A 6000-nucleotide genomic window follows, 5' to 3' on the forward strand; every position below is an offset into this window, starting at 1 on the left:
TTCGGGGGAGTGGGGGAAACTGTCCTGGGGCTGTCTGGCCCTGTCCCAGAGCTTTTGTCTTCAAAGCTAGCATTCTACCACTTGAGCCACAGCTCCACTTCTGGCTTTTTGTGGTTAATTGAAGATAAGAGTCTCACAGACTTTCCTGCCTGGGCTGGCTTCGAACCATGATCCTCAGACCTCAGACTCCTGTAGTAGCTAGGATTACAGGCATGAGCCACCGGTGCTTGGCTGCAAAGATAAATTTTTTAGGTTATTGTCTCCTCAGACGCCAGGGTAACAGCTCTACCAGTTGCCAGGCGAGCGGTCCTGGGGACAGTTATTGAATGTCACTGAGCACTGATTTCTCTCAACTGCATACAGATAAGCCCCATGTACCAGATCTGCTGTGCTCTTGAGCCCCTGAGATGTCCTCTGCAAAGAGTAGCTTTCTCTCCTTCTTATTCCCTTGCCTTTCAAGTCCTTATCCATATCAGGTGTTCTGGTCTAAGATGCCCCAAAAGAAAGGAGATGATCAAAGTCTTCATTCCCTTTACATGCAAAGGCATTCATAACTCCCCATTTTCCTTTTCCTTAATGACACTATTATCATCATTCCAGTACTTTCTCCACTTGCTTGCTTAGCTGCTGCTCTACCATTTGAGCCACACCTTCACTTCAGCCCGTGTTTCTGCTAGTTATTTTGGAGCTGGAGACTCATGGGCTTTTCAACTTGGGTTGGGTTCAAACTGGGATCCTCTGGATTTTAGCCTCCCAGGTAGCTCAGAGAGCAGGCATACATTGTCAGCACCTGTCAATAAGTTCTCATTTTTACTTAAATAGAACACTGTAGTTGAAAGAGACATGGTCTATCTCTGACTCAACCCCCTCTTCTCTTCCTCCCGCAAGCCACTCAAAACACCACAGTGCTTAGAATAGAATGACCCAAGAAGATTCAGAGATCTACAACAGCAGAGCATGAGCTATCATGACCCCAGGAACTCTTATGTTTATTCACACTCCATGAACAGAGAACCCAGGAAGGGTCAGATCCTGTGTCACAGGAGGGAGCTAGCAAGAGGAGTCTATTTCTGATCTCAGGATGCCTGGCTACGGATGGCAAAAGCAGACTTGAATGTACGCACAGCACAATGAAGTGAGAGTTATGATGGCTGCGGCCATGGCTGCTGGGCGTCACAACAACCTGCAGAAGGTGGCCAGACTTGAGAGTCACTTCTGGTTGTATCTGACCAAGGCTCAGCACATCTGCTGGGGAGCCATGGGAGGCAGACCGAGCAAGCCACACACTATAGGTTCTAAAAATAGTCTCTGAATTCTAGTCTGGAAACCCATCTGCCTGGAAGGTATTTTTTCTTTTCTTTTTTAAAGGTGCAATGCAGATAAGATTGACCAAAAAATGAACCATTTTAAAGCAAACAACTCAGTGCATTTGTACATTCACAATGTCACACAATCCCATCTAATGCCAAAGCATTTTTATCACACCCCAAAATAAAAACTTGTACCCATTAAACATTAGAACTCTACCTCCTGCCCTCACCCCAGCCTCTGCAAATGTCTAACCTGCTTCTGTTTTATGGATTTGAGATGGAAGGATTTTCAAAAGATATATTTCTTCTAGTTTCTGTTTGATTTTGGCCTATGCACAAAACTAGACTCACTGGAGATGGAGGCCCTGATTGCCTTTGGAACTAAGTGAGCTGGAGTTCAAATTCCAATTCAGTCTAATCATAGGGCATTTAGTGCCATTACTGTGCTTCTGAACTTCACTTTCCTCATTTACCAAATAATGAAACCACTTCATAGGACTTTTTAATTAAATATTAAAATGTATTCAGAACCCCATAGAAAATGTTCAATAAATGCTATCTATGAAATTTACAGAAAAGTATGCAAACCCCAATATTTAGTGTCTAGGTCACTACATATGAATTTGCTGGTATTTGTGCCAGTATTGGGACTTGAAGTAGGGTCTGGGCAGTACCTTTTAGCATTTTTGCTCAAGGTTGGCACTCTACCACTTGAGTCACAGCTCCACTTCCAGCTTTTTGGTAGTTATTTAGAGATAAGAGTCTCACAGAGTTTCCTGCCTGGTCTGGCTTCAAATGATAATCCTCAGATCTCAGCCTCCTCTGATCTCAAATCTCCTGAGCAGATAGGATTACAAGTGTGAGTCACCAGTTCCTGGCATAAGTATCTTTATATGAATTAAAATGTCTAGGAAATCTAAAGGAAAGCTAATCTTACATTTGAGTCGATGAACAGTCTTTTAGCATCAAACTGCCTGCAGCTTCTGTCTAAGTTTTATAACTTGCTGTTGCTGTGTGACCTTGGGGAAGTTGCTTCACCTCTCTGAGCCTTGTTCCTTTCTTAACTACAATACGGTGAAAGCCATCTACATTAAAAGGCTGCCTTGATTAAGCATGTGCAGCTACTATGTATAGGTACATCACTGGCTTCTTCTTCTTCCCTGTCTCCATCCATAGCTCCCTCTCTGCATCTGTGCCCTAAAAGAGTTATAGTATAGCCAGGGAGAAAAGACCCTTTAGGTCAGGACCTATTTAACTGCATGGCTGAAACATTGTTTGGTGCAGATGTTTGTTTGGTGCCAGCCCAGGGGCTTGAACTCAGGGTCTTGACACTGTGCCTGAGCCTTTGGGCTCAAGCACAATACTCTACCATTGAGCCACAACTCCACTTCCTGCTTTGGGGGGAGGGTAGTTAATTGGAGAGAAGAGGCTCATTGACTTTCCTGCGGGGCCTGGGCTTTGAAACTCCTCAGGTTTCAGCCTCCTGTGTAGCTAGGATTACAGTCCAGGTCTGAGCTGGGCCCGGACAGTGTGGTTGTTTCAGTCCTGGCACAAGTCCTGGGGCCTGAACTCAACTCAGTAGCTGGTAGTTGTCTCTGAGCTTTTTTTTTTTCCTCTCAAGGACAGTGCTCTACCACTTGAGCCACAGCTCTACTTTTGGATTTTTTCTGGTTAACTGGAGATAAGAATCTCATGGACTTTCCTGCCACTGCTGGCTTCTAACCACAATCTTCAGATCTCAGCTTCTTGATCATCATCATCATCATCATCATCATCATCATCATCATCATCATCATCATCATTGTAGGCCATGGGGCTTGAACTCTGGGCCTGGGCGCTGTCCCTCAGCTCTTCAGGTCAAGGCAAGTGCTCTACCACTTGAGCCACAGCACCACTTCTGGTTTTCTGGTGGTTAATTGGAGATAAGAGTCTCATGGACTGCCCAGGCTGCCCAGGCTGGCTTTGAACCTCAGTCCTCAGACTTCAGCTTTGTGGGTAGCTAGGATGACAGGCGTGAGCCACCGGCATCTGGCAGTATTATTTATTTCTTAAATTAAATTGAATGTATTTCTCTGAAGTGTACCCAATATGAATTGCCCTATTCTTTCATTGTCAGCAGCCCATCAGATACCATCTACTCTATTCATTCATAAGCACTTGCATTTATAACTCCTATTTTATTTAGGTTTTTATTTCTTTCACTGGGCCAGGCACACAAGTGGTACCCACAAAAATGCTTATGCCACACCAAGATAGATTCTGTATTTACCTGAAACACCTGTCCCCTCACCAGGAGAAGACTCCATGGAGTGACTTTAGGTTATTGCTTAAAACTAAACTAGTATTTTATCTTATTTTATACTACTTGTTTAAAAATAGCAATTACCTAGAAGTTGGACTTTTATATTCAATCCCACTCTTCAAATAAGACCATTACAATAAAAGTTGGTATCCTATACAAGATCCCAGGCCCCAAATGCAGAGATTTTTCCAAATGTCTACTTCCCTCAAATGCTTCAAGGTATTGTAAAGTTAGCTTGTGACCTTACCTTTGAAAAGGTACCCAGCTTCATTCAGAAAAGGCTCTTGGTCTGTTTGAATTACACAATCAACTCTTAACCATAAGGGACTTATTGTCCACTGAAGACTGAAGCTAAGCTTCCAGGCCACCACGTGGAGCTTTTTCAGGCACACAAAGATGGTCTCTGTGGAAGTCGCTCTGCCCAGGAGAGGCGAGAGAAAGAGCCACCTTTGCCTCCTACTCATCCTTTCCCTCATCCTGCATGAACTAGGGATTTCCAGGTGGCCCTTGGAGCGTCTAGGGAGCCATCAGTGGGGAAAGAGAAGGTGATGTGTGTGTGCGCGCGCGCACACACACACACACACACACACACACACACACACACACACACGTGGGACGCAGCAAGCTTTAACTTCCAGCTGTTCTGCTGAAATGGGGAGTCAGGATGTCTGGGTCACACATTCACAGCAGCCCTGGCTGAGTAACAACCCCTCCCCCACGGACCATCCTCTTACCCTGCCTGGTGAGGGGCCCGAATGCCTTAGGCTTCCAGCGAATGGGGCTTCCTGGCTCTGAGTTCTTCCTGGTACAGGAGTCCTTGTCCCTCTCTTCTCAGCCTTGGGGCAGGGCAGCTTCGGCGCGTCCATGCAGGCAAGCAGCCTGGCCTCAGAGTGTCCCCAGTTATGCCCTGCTTGGAGCTGAGCCGTCCTGGCTCAGGCCATGGCCCAGCTTTCTAACGTGGCCCTGCTCCGGGGACTTCACTTCCTGCTTTTTCTTTCACAACTGAAAGTGGAAGTATTCTGACCAGGAGGAGAGCAGCCGGCAAATCTACCCTGGCTCCTTTGCAAAGCCTTTAACCCCAGCACCTCAGGGTTCACACACAAGCCAGCTTACATGGGTGTCTCCACCCTGCCCTGGTGGGTGCAGCTAGCTCTCAACCAGGGCAAACAAACAAACAAACAAACAGAAGAACTAACAACAGCTCGACGTGTCCCTCACTCCCCTGTCATAGAAGCGGAGGTGACGCTGTTCCCTGCTAGATTCACAGGACAGGAAAGTCCAGTAAGGAAGGACCTCCACCCTCAGGGCCATCCTGAGACCATGATCCTCCCTCACTCCAGTCCCCAGGACTGTCTGCCTCAGTCCTCAAAGCATTTCTCACAGAGCTCAGAGGATCAACAGCCAAGGCAGAAATGAGAAGGGGCAGTGAGCCATGAACCTGGCAGGGCTCCTTTCCCCCCAGCACACCAGCCCCTCCTCTCACACAAGTTTAAGTTACATCTGTGTTCCACCGCCTCTCTCACTCCCTGGTATTGCCACATTCATCTGATTTACCTAAAGGCTGTGGACTCACAGGAACATTAGAGCGGCTGCTCTCAGATCTGGAAGCACAAATAAGGTATTTCCCTGCCCTTTCTCACTTCCCCACTCCAACTCTACAGACACAGCCAGGACATAAGCACTCTCCCAGGCGTGATCCCTGCGAGGGCTCACAGGAAGTGCAGAGTGAACTTGACTCTTTGCTAGAGCTAGATTAGGATTTGTTCTCTCTGTAAAGAGGAGGTCCTTAGCCTCCAGTTAAAAAGGGCAGAGCCAGCTGGGCCACGGTCTCTGAGAACTTCAGTGCGGAGCTGTTGGACCTGGGAGAAGGATAAAATTCAGCCCATTCCATCTTCTGGGATTTCTCAGAGGTGGAGGAAGCCTTGGCTTTTATTTAATTTCAGGAACTCGGCTCCCCCAAGAGACAAATTCCTTCAGAGAACACCAGAATGGCTTTCAAGCCTCATTCTGTCTAATCTGAGTTCCTCTGAACTCAGAAGGGGGAGGGGGAGGGGCAGGCACCGTCTTCCTACCTAAGTGTAAAGGAAGGGCTAAAAGAAGAGGAGGCCATCATCATCATCATCATCATCATCATCATCATCATCATCATCACCATCATGATGATTATTAGTGGTCTCTCCAGAACTGACAACTCAAGATAAAAAATTCCCGGGCTATTTCACAATCTTACCAGATTGCTCTATCTGATCCTACCTGTACATGAGTGACAAGATTTCAGAGAACAAAAGAAGGGTTTAGCAACACAGAAGGATTCTGTGTTATAAAGAAGCTTAGCAGTGATAGATCAGGATTCAACTTTGAGCCATCCCTCTCCTAGCCATGGAACAG

At 46.5% G+C, this 6000-nt stretch overlaps 1 protein-coding gene across 1 annotated transcript in view; it reads right to left on the reverse strand.

Moving 5' to 3' along the window:
* Acsl5 (acyl-CoA synthetase long chain family member 5) overlaps window positions 1-4711 on the reverse strand; it is a 48603-nt gene extending 43892 nt beyond the window's left edge. Inside the window, exon 1 of the mRNA XM_042689508.1 lies at window positions 4345-4711. The gene's annotated coding sequence lies outside the window, so the exon portion shown is untranslated. The remainder of the gene's footprint in view (window positions 1-4344) is intronic.
* Between the last annotated feature and the right edge of the window lie 1289 nt (window positions 4712-6000).

This window comes from Dipodomys spectabilis, unplaced genomic scaffold, assembly GCF_019054845.1.
Source record: "Dipodomys spectabilis isolate Male_0828 unplaced genomic scaffold, ASM1905484v1 ptg000125l, whole genome shotgun sequence".
In the NCBI taxonomy this organism is placed as follows: domain Eukaryota; kingdom Metazoa; phylum Chordata; class Mammalia; order Rodentia; family Heteromyidae; genus Dipodomys; species Dipodomys spectabilis.